General features: G+C 63.3%; 1 long non-coding RNA gene across 1 annotated transcript; it reads right to left on the minus strand.

Moving 5' to 3' along the window:
- Window positions 1-10,950: 10,950 nt before the first annotated feature.
- On the minus strand, window positions 10,951-17,538 carry LOC115658005. Its single transcript, XR_004002108.1, has 3 exons — window positions 17,528-17,538; window positions 16,423-16,432; window positions 10,951-11,119 (listed from the first exon to the last, which is right to left on the minus strand). It is a non-coding gene; the product is annotated as an uncharacterized LOC115658005 (long non-coding RNA).
- Between the last annotated feature and the right edge of the window lie 495 nt (window positions 17,539-18,033).

Consider the following 18,033-nt stretch of genomic DNA (forward strand, 5'->3'; position numbering starts at 1 on the left):
GGGGTGGGAGCAGCCTGGATTCCAGGGCAAACCGGGCCTCGCTCCCCCGTGCTGGTGCATCTGAGCTGGAGACGCCAATGTGGGAATTCAGAGACTCGCCAATGGCCGTGGCTAATGTGGCTCCCGAGGGGCAGAGATGAGCGGGAACATCTGCTGAGAGCGCAGTGATGTAGGTGAGTCAGGGCCACGCCTGGTGCAGGACTTGTCTTGGCAAATAGATGGTGCATCCAGGGCACCTCTGCAGCCTGTCTTCCTCTGAGAGCCGGAGCTTCCCACGTGGGCAGATCGGTGTCAGGTGCCGAGAGCTGGGACATCCCACGCGGTGGGATCAGTGTCGGGCACCGAGAGCTGGGGATTCCCACACAGGCAGATCGGTGTCAGGTGCCGAGAGCTGGGACATCCCACGTGGTGGGATCAGTGTCGGGCACCGAGAGCTGGGGATTCCCACACAGGCAGATCGGTATCGGGTGCCGAGAGCCGGGACATCCCACGCGGTGGGATCAGTGTCGGGCACCGAGAGCTGGGGATTCCCACACAGGCAGATCGGTATCAGGCGCCGAGAGCTGGGGATTCCCACACAGGCAGATCGGTATCGGGCGCCGAGAGCCGGGACATCCCACGCGGTGGGATCAGTGTCGGGCACCGAGAGCTGGGGATTCCCACGCAGGCGGATCGGTATCGGGCGCCAAGAGCCGGGACATCCCACGCGGTGGGATCAGTGTCGGGCACCGAGAGCTGGGGATTCCCACACAGGCAGATCGGTATCGGGTGCCGAGAGCCGGGACATCCCACACGGTGGGATCAGTGTCGGGCACCGAGAGCTGGGGATTCCCACACAGGCAGATCGGTATCGGGCGCCGAGAGCCGGGACATCCCACGCGGTGGGATCAGTGTCAGGCACCGAGAGCTGGGGATTCCCACACAGGCAGATCGGTATCGGGCGCCGAGAGCCGGGACATCCCACGCGGTGGGATCAGTGTCGGGCACCGAGAGCTGGGGATTCCCACACAGGCAGATCGGTATCGGGCGCCGAGAGCTGGGACATCCCACGCGGGTGGATCGGTGTCAGGTGCCGAGAGCTGGGGCGTCCCACGGGGGGGGATCGGTGTCGGGTGTCGAGAGCTGGGGCATCCCACGCAGGGGGGATCGGTGTCGGGTGTTGAGAGCTGGGGCATCCCACGCAGGGGGGATCGGTGTCTGGCGCTGAGAGCCAGGATGTCCCATGCAGGGGGTGGATCTGTGTCGGTTGCCAGGAGCTGGGGTGTCCCACGTGGGCAGATCGGTGTCGGGTGCTGGAAACCGGGGCATCCCACGCAGGCGGCGGATCAGTGTCTGGCGCCGGGAGCCGGCACGTCCCATGTGGGTGGATCGGTATTCGGTGCCGAGAGCCGGGGCGTCCCACGCGGGCGGATTGGTGTCTGGTGCTGGATGCCGGAGTGTCCCACGTGGGCGGCAGATCGGTATCTGGCGCTGGAAGCTGGGGCATCCCACGCGGGCTGCGGATCAGTGTCTGGCGCTGGAAGCCGGGGTGTCCCATGTGGGCGGATCGGTGTCTGGCGCTGGAAGCCGAGGTGTCCCATGCGGGCGGATTGGTGTTCAGTGCCGAGAGCCAGGGCGTCCCACGCGGAGGGCGGATCGGTGTCTGGCACCGAGAGTCGGGGCGTCTCACACGGAGGGCGGATTGGTGTCAGGCGCTGGAAGCCAGGGCGTCCGACGCAGAGGGCAGATCGGTGTCTGTTGCTGAGAGCTGGGGCATCCTACGTGGAGGGCAGATCGGTGTCTGGCGCCGAGATCTGGGGCGTCACAGGCAGAGGGCGGATCAGTGTCAGGCGCTGGAAGCCAGGGCGTCCCACGCAGAGGGCAGATCAGTGTTCGGTGCCGGGAGCCGTGGTGTCCCATGTGGGCGGTGGATCGGTGTCTGGCACTGGAATCCGGGGCATCCCACGCGGGTGGATTGGTGTTCGGTGCCGAGAGCCAGGGCGTCCCACGCGGGCGGATCGGTGTTGGGCGCTGGAAGTCGGGGCATCCCACATGGGTGGCGGATCAGTGTCTGGCGCTGGAAGCCAGGGCATCCCATGCGGGCAGCGGATCGGTGTCTGGCACTGGAAGCCAGGGTGTCCCCTGCGGGTGGATCGGTGTTCAGTGCCGAGAGCTGGAGCATCCCACGCGGAGGGCGGATCGGTACCTGGCACTGACAGCTGGGGCGTCCCACACGGAGGGCGGATCTGTGTCGGGTGCTGGAAGCCGGGGCGTTCCACGCGGAGGGCAGATCGGTGTTCGGTGCCAGGAGCCGTGGTGTCCCACGTGGGTGGCAGATCGGTGCCGGGTGCTGGAAGCCGGGGTGTCCCATGTGGGCGGATCGGTGTTCAGTGCCGAGAGCTGGGGCGTCTCACGCAGAGGGCAGATCAGTGTTGCGCGCTGAAAGCCGGGGCGTCCCACGTGGGCGGATTGGTATCGGGCGCTGGAAGGAGGGCGTCCCACATGGAGAGCAGATTGGTGTTTGGTGCCGGGAGCCGTGGTTTCCTACGTGGGCGGCGGACTGGTGTTGGGTGCTGGAGGCCAGGGCATCCCACGTGGGTGGATCGGTGTCGGGCACTGGAAGCCGGGGCACCCCATGCGGGTGGATTGGTGTCGGGCGCTGGAAGCCCGGGCGTCCCACGCGGGCAGTGGATCGGTGTCTGGCGCTGGAAGCTGGGGCCTCCCACACAGGCAGATTGGCGTTTGGTGCCGAGAGCTGGGGCGTCCCACACGGGCGGATCGGTGCTGTTGCTGGAAGCCGGGGTGTCCCACGCAGGCGGCGGATCGGTGTCTGGCACTGGAAGCTGGGACCACCCACGTGGGTGGACTAGTGTTCGGTGCCGAGAGCTGAGGCGTCCCACGCGGGCGGGTCGATGTCGGGCGCTGGAAGCCGGGGCGTCCCACGCGGGCGGATTGGTGTTGGGTACTGGAAGCCAGGGCGTCCCACACGGGTGGATCGGTGTCGGGTGCTGGAAGCTGGGGCGTCCCACGCGGACGGATTGGTGTCGGGCGCTGGAAGCCGGGGCATCCCACGCAGGCAGATTGGTGTTCGGTGCCGAGAGCCGGGGCACCCCATGCGGGTGGATCGGTGCCGTCGCTGGAAGCCGGGGCGTCCCACACGAGTGGCGGATTGATGTCGGGCGCTGGAAGCCGGGTCGTCCCACGCGGGGGGATCGGTGTCGGGCGCTGGAAGCCGGGGCGTCCCACGCGGGCGGATCGGTGCCGTCGCTGGAAGCTGGGGCCTCCCACGTGGGCGGACTAGTGTTTGGTGCCGAGAGCCGAGGCGTCCCACGCGGGCGGATCGGTGTCGGGCGCTGGAAGCCGGGGCGTCCCACACGAGTGGCGGATTGGTGTTGGGCGCTGGAAGCCAGGGCGTCCCACGCGGGCAGATCGGTGCCGTCGCTGGAAGCTGGGGCCTCCCATGTGGGCGGACTAGTGTTTGGTGCCGAGAGCCGAGGCGTCCCACGCGGGCGGATCGGTGTCGGGCGCTGGAAGCCGGGGCATCCCACGCGGGCGGCGGATCGGTGTCTGGCACTGGAAGCTGGGGCCTCCCACGCAGGCAGATTGGTGTTTGGTGCCGAGAGCCGGGGCATCCCACGCGGGTGGATCGGTGCCGTCGCTGGAAGCCGGGGCGTCCCACGCGGGTGGCGGATTGGTGTCGGGCGCTGGAAGCAGGCCGGATGGCATGGGAGGATTCTGAGTGTGCAGGAGTTAGGGAGTTAGGTTCACAGCGGGGTCACCCTGCAGCACGGCTGCCAAATGCAGGGACGGCTCAGCCCGGCTCCCATCCAGTCGCGCTTAATTCATTTGGACGTAAACTGCACATGCCGTTCGCTTCAATCACCATCTCAGTGGTTAGACCAGCCCCCTCCTGTCCTCCCCTGTCCCCAGCCAAGCCCTTTCCCTCCTCCTCTGCCCCCACAGGGCCCCTCTGGTGGGGCCAGGGACCTGGCTACTGAGGGGCAGCGAGCCCCTAGGGGAAGGGTGAGTGGTCAGGAAGGGACGACCCTCCATGGCAGGCACATGCCCTGCCTGGCTGTGTCAGGGCTGAGCTCCGACCTGCTCCCTGTGGGTGTTATGGGCCATGCTTAGCCCAGGGGCTGTGGGTTGTGGGCAGAGTCTGTCTGACCCCCAATGTCCCATCATGCAGGTGGCTGATAGGACCCTGAAACCAAAACCATGTCCCCTGCAAATGCGCTCTGCTCTCCCTGCCGGCTTACAGAGGCTGCTTCTGTCCCCACAGTGCAGAGGGACATCCCTCCCGGCCCAGTGCCTTGATCCCTCCCAGCCCCCTGCCTGGCCCCCTTGCCCGGCTCCCTCCTGACCCAGTGCCCGGCTTCCTCCTGGCCCCTTGCCCAGCTCTCTCCCAGCCCTCTGCCTGGGTCTCCCGGCCCCCTGCCCGGTTCCCTCCAGGTCCCCTGCCCAGGTGCCTCCCAGCCCAGTGCCTTGATCCCTCCCAGCCCCCTGCCTGGCCCCCTGCCTGGCTCCCTCCTGGCCCAGTGCCTGGCTCCTTCCTGGCCCCCTGCCTGGCTCCCTCCAGGTCCCCTGCCCAGGTGCCTCCCAGCCCAGTGCCCGGCTCCCTTCTGGCCCAGTGCCCGGCTTCTTCCCAACCCAGTGCCCAGCTCCCTCCTAGCCCACTGCCAAGCTCCCTGCCCGGCTCCCTCCCAGCCCAGTGCCCGGCTCCCTCCCGGCCCCCTGCCTGGTTCCCTCCCAGCCCAGTGCCCGGCTCCCTCCCAGCCCCCTGCCCGGCTCCCTCCCGGCTCCCTATTGGCCTGGGCATGCAGCTTTCCAGCCTGGAGGCTCTATCTGGCCGTGGCCATGGCCCGCTCCATGGTTGGGAGCAACTTCAGCCTCACTGGGCCGGCAGGGCTGGGCCTTTGGCCCACATGGCTGCAACTTTGCTTCCCTCTGCCCGGTTCACTGACCCCAGATGAGTTTCCTTCGCCCCAAACTGGCAGTAAACCTGGCTCTGGTCACTGGAGTGCCTGACCATGGGGGCAGGGAGCCCCTGGTGGGCTAGAGACACCCCGTTCCTTACAGTGCCCTGCTGTGGGCCTGGCTCCCGGCCTCCTCCCCAGAGGTGGGCACTCTGCAGTGAGTCCCGTGCTTTGCGATGCCAGGAGCTGCGGGGCTGGAGCGGGTGTGAATTGGGGAGGGGGGTGGAGATGCCAGGTACTGCATTACCCTGTGGTTTCCTCCCCGTCTCCCCTGGCACAAATCCCCCCCGAGTCCCTTCGGGCTCGGAGGGCACCCTGTGGGAGTCAGACAAGGGGGAGCTGTCGGAGACTGTTTGCCAGGTGGAGAGGGGCCATTTCCCCACCTGCCATGCTAGGGGCTGGTGCCCGCCATGCCTCCTCCTGTGCCCAGGACACTAGGTGCTGCAGCAACGGGCACTGGGTGCAGCCTGGGGATGGCTAGAGATGAGCACGGCGGGGGAGGGGAGCAGAGCTGTGCCCGCTGGTGCACCGTGGTGGTGTCTCTGGGCAGGAGCTAAGAGGTCACAGGCTTCCCTGGGGCCCCTTCTGAGATGAGCCGGGGCCACTCCCTGTCACCCCACAAAAGGCCTCGTCCCCCTCGACAGACGCAGTCTCATTCAGCTGGGTACCCCAGGGAATAAGTGGCAGTCGAGGCCATGCCCAGAGCCAGCTCCCTCTTGCCCCCGCCTTCCCCAACCCTGCAGCACAGGCTGCATCTAAGGGGGAAGTTGCCATTGATGTCAGTGTGTGTGTGGGTCCCCTGGGGAGGGGGAGCGGCAGGCGCTTTGTTCCCCGAGCAAGCTCAGAGCCCATGACCCTGCAATAGGTATAGAGGGGAGCATAGGTGAGGAGGAGCCAAGCCCCGGGGGAGCGATGGGGCACGACCAAGGGCCAGGACTGATGGCTTCTAGGCTAGCAACCATGGCAAGGGGAAATGAGGGCAGGGGGGAGGCAGTGGGGGCAACAGGAGTGCATGGGGGCAGTGCAGGGGATGGGGTGCATGGGGCAGTGCAGGGAATGGGGTGCATGGGGCAGTATAGGGGATGGGGTGAACTGGGCAGTGCAGTGCATGGGGGCAGTGTAGGGAATGGGGGTGCATGGGGACAGTGCAGGGGACGGGGTCTATGAGACAGTGCAGGGGACGGGGGTGCATGGGGGGAAGTGCAGGGTATGGAGTGCATGGAGGCAGTGCAGGGCACGGGGTGCATTGGGACAGTGCAGGGGATGGGGTGCATGGGGGCAGTGTAGGGGATGGAGTGTATGGACAGTGCAGGGGATGGGGGTGCATGGGGGGAAGTGCAGGGTATGGAGTGAATGGAGGCAGTGCAGGGGACGGGGTGCATGGGAACAGTGCAGGGGACGGGGTGCACGGGGCAGTGTAGGGGATGGGGTGTATGGGATAGTGCAGGGGATGGGGTGCATGGGGGCAGTGTAGGGGATGGGGGTGCATGGGGGGAAGTGCAGGGTATGGAGTGAATGGAGGCAGTGCAGGGTATGGAGTGTATGGAGGCAGTGCAGGGGACGAGGTGCATGGGGGCAGTGTAGGGGATGGGGTGTATGGGACAGTGCAGGGGATGGGGGTGCATGGGGGGAAGTGCAGGGTATGGAGTGCATGGAGGCAATGCAGGGGACGGGGTGCATGGGGACAGTGTAGGGGATGGGGTGTACGGGACAGTGCAGGGGACGGGGTGCATGGAGGCAGTGCAGGGGACGGGGTGCATGGGACAGTGCAGGGGCTGGGGGTGCAAGGGGGGAAGTGCAGGGGACGGGGTGCATGGGGGCAGTGCAGGGAACGGGGTGTATGGGACAGTGCAGGGGACGGGGTGTATTGGACAGTGCAGGGGATGGAGATGCAAGGGGGGAAGTGCAGGGGACGGGGTGCATGGAGGCAGTGCAGGGGACGGGGGTACAAGGGGGAAAGTGCAGGGTATGGAGTGCATGGAGGCAGTGCAGGGTATGGCGTGCATGGAGGCAGTGCAGGGGATGGGGGTGCATGGGGGCAGTGCAGGGGATGGGGGTGCATGTGCTGGAGCTGCAGTGCAGGGGATGGGGCTGCATGGAGGCAGTGCAGGATACGGGGTGCATGGAGGCAGTGAAGGGGACGGGGGTGCATGTGCTGGAGCTGCAGTGCAGGGGATGGGGTGCAGGGTTTTGGGGTCAGTGCAGAGAGATGAGGAACATGGGGGTGGGGGTGCTTTTCCCATACCTTTCTGCCGCTGGGGGCCTGCTCCAGGTCTCACAGGAGAGGGGGTCTGAGCCCCTGAATTCCCGGGCAGTGGGGGAGGGGTGTCTCCCTTTCTCATCCCAGGTCTGAGTCTGGGGGCCCCTGCAGCTCGTGGGATCCGATTGCTCTGAGCCTCCCCGGCAGGTGGCAGCATTGCACCAAGAATGGTCCCTCTGGTGGGAAGTGGGCGCTGCAGGGCCTGGGAGCTGGGGCTGCCCTTGGGGAGGGAGCAGGGATCCTGCTGGGGGTGCTGCACCCCCCACGAAGCAGGGGCCTCCCCTGGGCTGCATCAGGCAGGGGAGTGATAGGGTCAGAACCCCACCGAGGGGCTGTGCCCCAGTGCCACTCGCAGCTCCTGGCTCCCCAGTCGGGTCCGCTCAGCCGCATCCCCCATGCTCCCCATCCTCGTGGGCACACCTGCCTGAGACATGCTGCTGTCATGCCCTGCACCCCCACACCAGGCTCCCCCCAGGGCAGCCCCCAGACCTGCCCGCTCCCTCTCCTGGCCTGGCCCAGCCCTGCCGGAGCAGTAGGAGTTGGAGGCTCTCTGTCCTAGGAGCTGGCGGGGGAGACATGGCACAGCCTTGGCCCCATCGGGTCTCCCGATGCTCCCTGCTCCAAGTTCTGGCTGGTGCCCCGGCACCGGGGGCTCCAGTCTCAGACCCAGGCCCTGCTGGGCTCAGACCTGATGCCTTGGGGCAAAGGCAGAACAGAACAGACATTCAGCTTGTGAGCCAGGGAAGTCCCCAGCCTTGTCTCTCTGCCAGTCTGTCCCTGGGTCCCCAATCCTAGTCTCTGCCACTCCAGCCTCAGGTACCCCCACCCCATCTCTCTGCCAGCTGAGCCCCAGGTATCCCTATCCCCATCTCTCTGCCATGCTGTCCCCCAATATTCCTGTCCCTGTCTCTCTGCCTCCATCCCTGGGTACCTGTCCCTGTCTCTCTGCCAGCCCAGCCCATGGCAGGATGCCAGGCGAGCTGCTGGGTCTCAGCTTCACCCTGGTGAGGATTGACTAACGAGCTCAAATCACCGTGACAGCTGCAGCCTGGGAACATGCCCTCGCTGCAAGTGCCGCTGCCCCCATCCATCAGCTGCAGCCAGGCAGGGCGGGCGCGGGAGCCCAGACAGGCCTGGCACTCACCACTCGCCAGCTCATCATGGTCCTCGGAAATGTGACAGGCCGGAGAGTTATGGGGGGATTTACTGGTGGGAGGCAGTGCTGGAGCCAGAGGGTGAGTTCCGGGAGACGAGGAGGGGGTTGGGGGTGGGACTGAGGGCAGCCCCAGGATGGGGGGAACTGGCAGGGGATGGGGAAGTGTGCCAGGGCAAGGGAGGCAACTGTCCAGGTGGGGGGCTGAGTGCCACTGGGAGGGCCTGGAATCCCCACCAGGCCTGAACTCCAAGGCCCCCATGTCTATCCAAGACCCTGCGGGCTGAGAGGGGCCAGGGTTAGCATGTCCTCCCTGCCCCTGGCTCCTCGTCTCTCACTGTGCTTCAGATCCTGCGTTAAGCAAGCCCTCGCAGGAGCTGGGGCCTGGCGGCACAGGGTCAGAGGCCAGCAGCCTACGGGGTGGGGGGAAGGTGTGATGGATGGGTGCTGGGGGGACACTGGGCAGAGATCCCCGGTTGGTGCCCACTGCTCCAAAGTGATGTGCGGGGAGTCCAGCCTGGCACCCAGCAGAGCTCTGCCTGGGAATAGGAGTGAATCTCAGAGAGCCATGCTGCAGGTGAGCTGCCTCCTGGATTGAGACCTGGCTGCCGGGGAGGTCTGGAATGGGATGTCCAGGCCAATCCAGTGTGGGGAGACATGCAGCTAGGAGGCTCTGGAGAGGGGCTGGTGCACTTGGCATATGTTGTGCCAGGGTCTCATCTCTACAGAGAGGGCAGGGGCTGGTGGAGCCTGTGAACCGCACCAGGTACCTGCTTGTGTTCACAGCAACATGGAGGAGATGCCGGCAAATAACCAAGCCAGGGTGGCGTGTAGGCACCCCCTGGAATCCATGGGCTTGGCGGGGGACAGTGGGTCCTGCCAGTCAGCGTCTGGGTAGGACATGGGCGAGGAGGCGGGTGGCATGGAGCTCAATGGTGCAGGTGTCCCACAAAGGGCTTCCCTCCTGCCTCCCCCACCCCGGGAGAGGGGGGCTGGAGGCATGGGGGGTGGGAGGAGACAGGTGTGAGGTGCACGGGGAAGATCCTGATGGGGGGTCACAGCCAGTGGGGTGGAGGCAGAGGGTTACTGGCCCAGCTGCTGGTTCAGGGAGGTTTTTGCTCAGCAGGGCGCTGGGGCTGTCACTAATCCAGGCGGAGGTACCCAGGCAGCCCGGCCTGCGGCTCCCCCAGGCCTGCAGGCGGCTCCTGGCAGCATAGGGAGAACTAGGGGTTGGGGGGAGAATCTCTCGACTGCCAAGTGCTGGAGATTCCCGAAATAGCAGCACAGCCAGGGGACCTGGTGCCAGCCCCACCCAGCCGGGGCCCTGCCCCATGCCTGGCGGGACCCGAGCTCCCCTGTACCAAGCAGCCCCGGTGACTGGCTGGCCCCGTGCTCTGTGCAGCGCCATGCTTGTGAACCCAGCTGAGACCTGGCTCCGGGCAAACTGCTGCGGGACACGGGCTGGCTGGCAGGACCAACCCATGTTGGATGTAGTTGGGGTTGGTCCTGCTTTGAGCAGGGGGTTGGACTAGAACCTCCTGAGGTCCCTTCCAACCCTGATATTCATGATTCTATGTCACAGCCCATACTCAGGGATTGGTGGCCAGCGGGCAGAAAATCCAGTTTGCTGCTAGTAGGGCTGGGTTTGCAGCTGTGAGCAGTCCAATGGGAAGGAGCTGGTGATCGCGTGCCTGCAGCAAGGCGTGAATCCCAGGCCTCCAGCTCTGGGGGGAGAGGTCGGCTCCCAGCATTCGGCATGACCCCACAACCTCAGGCATATGGTACCGCTATGACCAACCCTGGCTGATCTACCCAAGCCCTGGCATTCCGAGTGCGCCGTCGCAGACATCACAGAGTGGCCGAGCTCCCAAGTCAGGGCAGGCCAGGGATGGGAGCCTGTGACGGGTTCGATCAGAGAAACCCTCTTGGGACTGTCACTTGATGTGCTGAGACTACCTCTGAGCCCCTTTTCTCTGCCAGTTTGGGCCTCCAGAACTCTGCCTTGTTGAGCCAGACTCGCCAGTCTGCTCCAGCACAGGCCCAGGGTCTGAACCACGCGCCCCAAAGCTGCAGACTTAACTGAAAATGGCTTGAGAAGTGCTCCTGTCTCCAGCACCCAGACCCCCAGCTCCCAATGGGAGCCAAACCCCAAATAAATCCATTTTACTCTGTATAAAGCTTATACAGGGTAAACACATAAATTGTCCACCCTCTATAACACTGATGGAGAGATGCATAGCTCTTTGCTCCTCCAGGTATTAATTACTTACTCTGGGTTAATTAATAAGCAAAAATGATGTTTAAAATGATGTATAAAAAGTAGGATTTAAGTGGTTCCAAGTAATAACAGACAGAACAAAGTAAGTTACCAAGCAAAATAAAACAAAAAACACAAGTATAAGTCTAATACGTTAAAAAACTGATTACAGGGTGTCACGAAGTGTGGGGGAGTCCAGGCCCTGCACCCTCACTTCCTGCGATTCACCGGGACTCTCAGCCAGCCAGTAAAATGTAAGGTTTATTATATGACAGGAACATGGTCTAAGACAGAACTTGTATGTACAGAGACCAGGACCCCTCAGTCAGGTCCATCTTGGGGAGGCAGGGAGGCTAGAGCACCTCTGGCCCCCCCTCCATTTCCCCCGTCAGCTTCAAACTGAAACTCTCCAGCCACCTCCTCTCCCTTTGTCTCTTTCCCAGGCCAGGAGGTCACCTGATCTCTTTGGTCTCCAACAGCTTCAGTTGGCACCTCTGGCAGGAGGCAGAGTGTCTCTGTGCAGACCCTTGCACACCCCTGCCCTCTAGGGCTCTGCAACAACTGCACACCCTTATCCCACCACCTAGATACTTAAGAAATGCATAGGGGAAACTGAGGCACTCACACAGTATTCAGAGAAAACATTAAGAACATTCCCACTTCGTCGCACAGATAAAAATCTCACCCTCAGAGATGTTCCAGTAAGCTTCTTTCACAGACTGGACTTCTTCCTAGTCTGGGCCCAATCCTTTCCTGTGACAAGGTTCTTGTTAGCTCCAGCTAAGGAGATAACTAGGGGATTTCTCATGACTGGAAGCTCCTTTGTTCTGTTCCACCCCCCTTCTATAGCTTTGGCACAAGGTGGGAATCTTTTGTCTCTCTGGGTCCCCACCCCTCCTTCTAAATGGAAAAGCACCAGCTTTAAGATGGATTCCAGTACCAGGTGACACTGTCACATGTCCTGTGAGACCCCACCGCAAGCCTTCATTCTTCCTGATCTGACTCACAGGAAGGCTCGCAAGTAAACAGAGCCATTTACAACCAATTGTCCTAGTTGATGGGAGCCATCAAGATTCCAAATCACCATTAATGGCCCACACTTTGCATCATTACAATAGGACCTCGGAGTTATATTTCATATTTCTAGTTTCACCTACAAGAGTGGTACATTTATACAAATAGGATGACCACACTCAGATTATAGGCTTTGTAGTGATACCTTACAAGAGACCTTTTGCATGAAGTATATTGCAGTTACATTATAGTCACACTCATGAGCATATTTTTATAAAATCAGACGGAGATGTGACGAAGTGGGACTGTTCTTAATGTTTCCCCTGAATACTGTGTGGGGGCCTCAGTTCCTGGCTGACCCTCTGTCACCTGGCAACTAATGGCCGGGCCCCTCCCCCCTGCAAGGGGATGCTAAAGGTGTGGGAGAACAAAGGGATCAGGTGACCTCCTGGCCTGGGAAAGGAATTGAGCAGAGAGGAGGGGCTGGAGGGGTTTTCAGTTTGGAGCTGGCTGGGGACCGGGAGTGAGTGCAGATGTGGGTGTCTGCCTCACTGGGCCCTAGAATGGACGCAGCTGAGGGGTCCTGTTCTCTACCTACAAGCTCTGTTTTAGATCATGTTCCTGTCATCTAATAAACCTCTGTTTTACTAGCTGGCTGAGAGTCACATCTGACTGTGAAGTGGGGTTGCAGGACCCTGTGGCTTCCCCAGAACCCCGCCCGGGTGGGCTTGCTGTGGGAAGCGCACAGAGGGGCAGAGGATGCTGAATGCTCCAAGGTCAGACCCAGGAGGTGAAGCCGTGTGAGCTTCTTGCCCTGCAGACAGTCTGCTCCAAGGGAGAGGAGGCTCCCCAAAGTCCTGACTGGCTTTGTGGGGAGCAGTTCCAGAGCATCGACCGTGGACTCCATGACAGGAGCCCTCCCCAGGAAATCCAGGTCCTGATGGAAAAGGGGTGGGGGACTCAGCAGGGGCACTCTCCCCTGCGCCACACTCCAGGGTTAAACAGCAGCCATGACCTGACTAAGAGGCAGCTGCATTTCAGTGCCAAATGGGGGATCCCTGCATAAACAGCTGCCATGTCCCACCCCAGAGGTGGCTGCATTTCAATGGTGGGCATAATCCTGGCTATTGACTTAAATCTGTCAATCTCAACTGGTTATGAAAGGGACTGTGGGCAGGCAGGATTTGTATTATCCGCATCGCTCCCCCCCCCCCGAGAGCCTGTCATGCACGTAGCATATGGGGTGTGACACATTCCTTTCTGCTCCCCGCAGCCTGTCCCTGTCCCCCTGCTCTCCCAGCTGCCCTGCTGCCTGCAACCAATCGCCCACGTGGCTGCAATTTCCAGTGTCCCTCATGGCCGCCGTCTGCTTCCTGTGGAGATGGCCTCAGGTCCAGGCGGGCAGAGGTTAAGGGCCTATTAAAGCCGATTTGCAATCTTCTTGTCAAAGCCCCAGACTCACAGGCCCTGGGGGCCCCTCATGCTGAGAGGCGTGGGGCTGGATTTCCCCCACCTCCTGCCCACGGTAACTCAGGTACCAGGTTGGAAACCCCTCCTCGGTGGCCCCTGCAGTGCAGGGAATGTGACCCAAAGCCTGGCCCCATAGAATTGCCTCAGGTGGAGATGCCAGTGCGCCCCAACCCAGCTGCTGCCAAGGTGCGTTACCGCTGTGTAAGTGCCAGCCTTCAGCCCAGGAGCTGAGGGCTGCCCTGGCCTTCACAGAGGGCATGCCCTGCCCCCCCAGGACCCTAAACCCATGAGCTCCCTGTGCGCCACCCAAGGGTCTGCCTGCCATCCACATCGGAACTGCACCCAGAGACCTGCCGCGCCCCCGCCTGGCCCTGCACCGGCCTGAACCTGCAGGCCTGGTAGCAGTATGTCTTGTCGGGGATGGCTGGCATGTTTTCATTTCGCCACGCGCAGCACTGGAAATCCTGTCCCGCCGTCACCACCTCCCAGACGCTGAGGAAGCTGACACGCCTGGTCTCCTGCAGCGTATTGGGGCTGAAGTCCATGCAGGGCACTGCAGCCTCCTGCCCTGCCCCGCTGCCTCCCATCCCTGCCCCATCTCCATGCAGGGCCCTGCAGCCTCCCGCCCTGCCCCACTGCCCCTCATCCCTGCCCCATCTCCATGCAGGGCACTGCAGCCTCCTGCCCTGCCCCGCTGCCTCCCATCCCTGCACCATCTTCATGCAGGGCCCTGCAGCCTCCCACCCTGCTCCGCTGCCCCCTGTCCCTGTCCCATCTCCATGCAGGGCAATGCAGCCTCCTGCCCTGCCCCACTGCCCCTCATCCCTGCCCCATCTCCATGCAGGGGACTGCAGCCTCCTGCCCTGCCCCACTGCCCCTCATCCCTGCCCCATCTCCATGCAGGGCCCTGCAGCCTCCCGCCCTGCCCCGCTGCCCCCCATCCCTGCCCCAACTCCATGCAGGGCAATGCAGCCTCCCGCCCTGTCCTGCGGCCCCCCATCCCTGCCCTATTTCCATGCAGGGCCCTGCAGCCTCCCGCCCTGCCCCGCTGCCCCTTGTCCCTGTCCCATCTCCATGCAGGGCACTGTAGCCTCCCATCCTGCCCCTCTGCCCCCCATCCCTGCCCCATCTCCATGCAGGGCAATGCAGACTCCCGCCCTGTCCTGCTGCCCCCCATCCCTTCCCTATCTCCATGCAGGGCCCTACAGCCTCCCTCCCTGCCCCGCTGCCCCCTGTCCCTGCCCCATCTCCATGCAGGGCAATGCAGCCTCCCGCCCTGCCCCACTGCCCCCCATTCCTGCCCCATCTCCTTGCAGTTCACTGCAGCCTCCTGCCCTGCCCCGCTGCCCCCCATCCCCGCCCCATCTCCATGCAGGGCACTGCAGCCTCCCATTTGTGCTGCTGCCACGTACCCTCCATGCCCAGGGGAGCGGTGGGGCAGTGGGTGGGCATGTGACGGCTGAGGGAGAAGACTGTGAGCGAGGCTGGTGGGGGAGGTGGCTGGGTGTCAGGGGTGAGGTGAGACCATGTCCGGCACTTGAGCTGTTTGTCCTGGCCCAGCGGACAGGGAGCTGCTCTGGCAGCCATTAGGCAGATGGCTGGTTAATTTGTGCTGGGATCATGGCTGCCAGCGGGGATTGCTAACAGGCCTGGGAACCTCTGTCACTTTCTCCAGCTGGCACTGGCTCTGTGGCCAGTCACTGGTGTCTGTCTGCTGGAACAGCTCAGGGCACTGGGATCGCGGGTGGGGGTGGAGGAGGGACTTTGGAGGGGCCTGGGGGACTGGGACAGGGCAAGAGTCAGTCATCACCACAAAGCAATTAGGGGTGGGGAGTCTTGGGGAAATAGTGACCCCTCGTGTGCCAGGGCTCTCCCTGCTCCCACGATGCCCCATGTCCGTGCGGTCCAGCGCAGGCCAGGTGCAGCACCCTGTCCCGGGCAGGGCAGGAATTACCACAGTGCCTGGCGATGACACTGGCTGGATCACTGGGGGGAGGGTGGCCTGTGTCTTTGGCGGGGGAGGCTGTGCACAGGTGGAAAGTGTTGCTGCATGTCGCTGCTGCTTGGGAGTGGAGCCAGTTGCCCCTCACAGGCCCTGGCTTGTGATCTCTGCCTGCTCGGCAATGCTGGCGCCGCGGAGAAGGGTCCTCGGAGGTGAAAAGCTCCCTGCCCCTCTGAGAAGGGTGAGGGTGACACGGGAAGCAAGATGGGCGAGGTGGCAGTGGAGACCTTGTGCAGCGTCCAGATGGGGGAGGGATGGGGGTCAGCAGGGCAGGAGGCTGAAGTGCCCTGCATGGAGATGGGGCAGGGATTGGGGGGCAGTGGGGCAGGGCAGGAGGCTGCAGGGCCCTGCATAGAGATGGGACAGGGATTGGGGGGCAGTGAGGCAGGGCAGGAGATTGCAGGGTCATGCATGGAGATGGGGCAGGGATGGGGTGCAGCGGGACAGGACGGGAGGCTGCAGGGCCCTGTATGGAGATGGGGCAGGGATGGGGTGCAGCGGGACAGGACAGGAGGCTGCAGGGCCCTGTATGGAGATGGGACAGGGATTGGGGGGCAGCGGGGCAGGGCGGGAGGCTGCAGGGCTCTGTATGGAGATGGGGCAGGGATGGGGTGCAGTGGGACAGGACGGGAGGCTGCAGGGCCCTGTATGGATATGGGGCAGGGATGGGGGGCAGTGGGGCAGGGCGGGAGGCTGCATTGCCCTGCACGGAGATGTGGCAGGAGTGGGGGGCAGCGGGGCAGGGCGGGAGGCTGAAGGGCCCTGTATGGAGATGGGGCAGGGGTGGGGGGCAGCGGGGCAGGGCGGGAGGCCGAAGGGCCCTGTATGGAGATGGAGCAGGGATGGGGGGCAGTGAGGCAGGGCGGGAGGCTGCAGAGCCCTGCATGGAGATGGGGCAGGGGTAGGGGGCAGCGGGGCAGGGTGGGAGGCTGCAGAGCCCTGCATGGAGATGGGGCAGGGGTAGGGGGCAACGGGGCAGGGCGGGAGGCTGCAGAGCCCTGCATGGAGATGGGGCAGGGATGGGGGGCAGCGGGGCAGGGCGGGAGGCTGCAGGGCCCTGCATGGAGATGGGGCAGGGATGGGGGGCAGCGGGGCAGGGCGGGAGGCTGCAGAGCCCTGCATGGAGATGGGGCAGGGATGGGGGTGTAGTAGCAGGATTTATTGTTTGTATTTTGCATAATTTAGAATACAAAATAATGGCTAATAATGTATCCTGTATTTACTAACAGACCTTTGAGGGCACCACTTTGTTGTAGGTTTAGGTTGCAGGCACCTGCTTAGGCCCAGGTCCTGCCAAGCGGCGCAGCAGACATGCAGGGGACTGTGCCGGCAGGTCCCATGGAAGGACGGGGGCTGGCCCAGTGGGTCCCAGGGCAGAATCGGGCTCTTTCCTCTTCCTCTCCAGAGCAGTGACTGTTGCAGAGCAGCATCAGGCTTGCAAACTCCAGCCAATTCCTGGCAGGTGCTAACGGGGACTGGGAGGAAAAGAGAGGAAATAGCAATTTGGGCTCAGCACCGTTAAAATCAGCTTGCGCTCACCGCTGATACTCCAGGGGCCATTGGCTGAAAGGAGATGGGGGCATCAGCTCTTTGCACCATGCGCGGAGGGGGAGCTTAGGGACTGGCAATTGCTGGCCCAGCCTCTACCCCTGAAGCTCTGGAGGGTGCAACAAGTTTTATTATTCACTATTATTTGTACTCCAGCAGCACCAACTGAAACCAGGACCTCATGGTGCCCAGTGCCGCACACAAGAGACAGCCCCGTCCTCTAAGAGCTCGCAGAGTCATGGCAGGCCCAGGGCAGGAGAAAGGGATTGCGGTGCCCGCCCCCGTTTGCAGAGGGGGAGCTGGGGTACAGAGAGATGTGAGGCGAGACTCCCTAGTGCTTGGCACCAGCTTGCACACCTAAAGAAGGGCCAGGGTTTCAGAAATGCCTGGACCCAGCAGCTCCTACTGGGGCAGGCCTGTGCTAACTGCCCTCTGTGCAGCCAGTGCCAAGGGCTACACAGCAGCAGCCTGCTCCTGTGGCAGCTAAAGCCTGGGGTGTGGCTGTCTCATACCCCAGCCTGCCCTGGCTGCGACGGCAGGGCCTGTGCCAGGCCCTGCTGAAGACGAGCACCGTCCCGGCCTCTGCCTTTGCTCTGCAATGAGCTGGGAGCAGAACCAGGACGCCTGGCTCTCAACGCCAGAGCAGATGCCAGCTGAGTGACCTGCGCTAGCATGGCAGGAAGGGGGGTCGGGGATAGCTGGTGCAGAAGCCGATAACAGCAGCTCTTAGATGCCCGTGGGAGTCCCAGCCTGGCCTGAGGCTGCGAGTCAGGGGACACCTGTCCCATCCCAGCTTGATCAAAGGGCCTAGTTGCTTTCTTTGGGGAAAGGGGCTTTGGAGGGGGCTGGCCCCATGTGCAGGGGCCACTGGGCCCAGGCGGCACTAGGACCTGCCGGTGCTGGTGGGGCTTCTCTGGGCCCTCTCCGGGGAGCTGTGCTCTCCGGGGTCGCAGATGTGTTAGTTCTTCACTTCTGCTTCCTAATTACAGCCCTTTCCGAGTTGCCAGTAAACAGATGCATCTTCGGCCGCCTCCTGAAATGCAGCCCTGAAAGAGCCGCTCTCTGCATTAAACTGTCTGTTGGCATCGCTCACGCCCAGCTGGGCAGCGCGGGCACCCGCTCCCATGGCAGGGCACTGTGCTCACCCCACCTTGGAAGGGAATGGGGGGGCCCAGGCCGCACCCATGCTGGGGGAGTCAGGACCTCTGTGTTTATGGTTCCCCGTAATGAGCCCCTGCTGCTGGCACTGAGCGTGAGAACCCCTGTGCAGGGCTGGAGCAGCCCCCGGCTGACCCCGCCGTGCAGTGTGCTCCTTCCCCTGCCAATGTGCCCCCCGCCCCCAGCTCTTTGTGCTCTGCTTTTTCCACTAAGGCC

This window comes from Gopherus evgoodei, chromosome 9 (assembly GCF_007399415.2).
Source record: "Gopherus evgoodei ecotype Sinaloan lineage chromosome 9, rGopEvg1_v1.p, whole genome shotgun sequence".
Lineage (NCBI taxonomy): Eukaryota > Metazoa > Chordata > Testudines > Testudinidae > Gopherus > Gopherus evgoodei.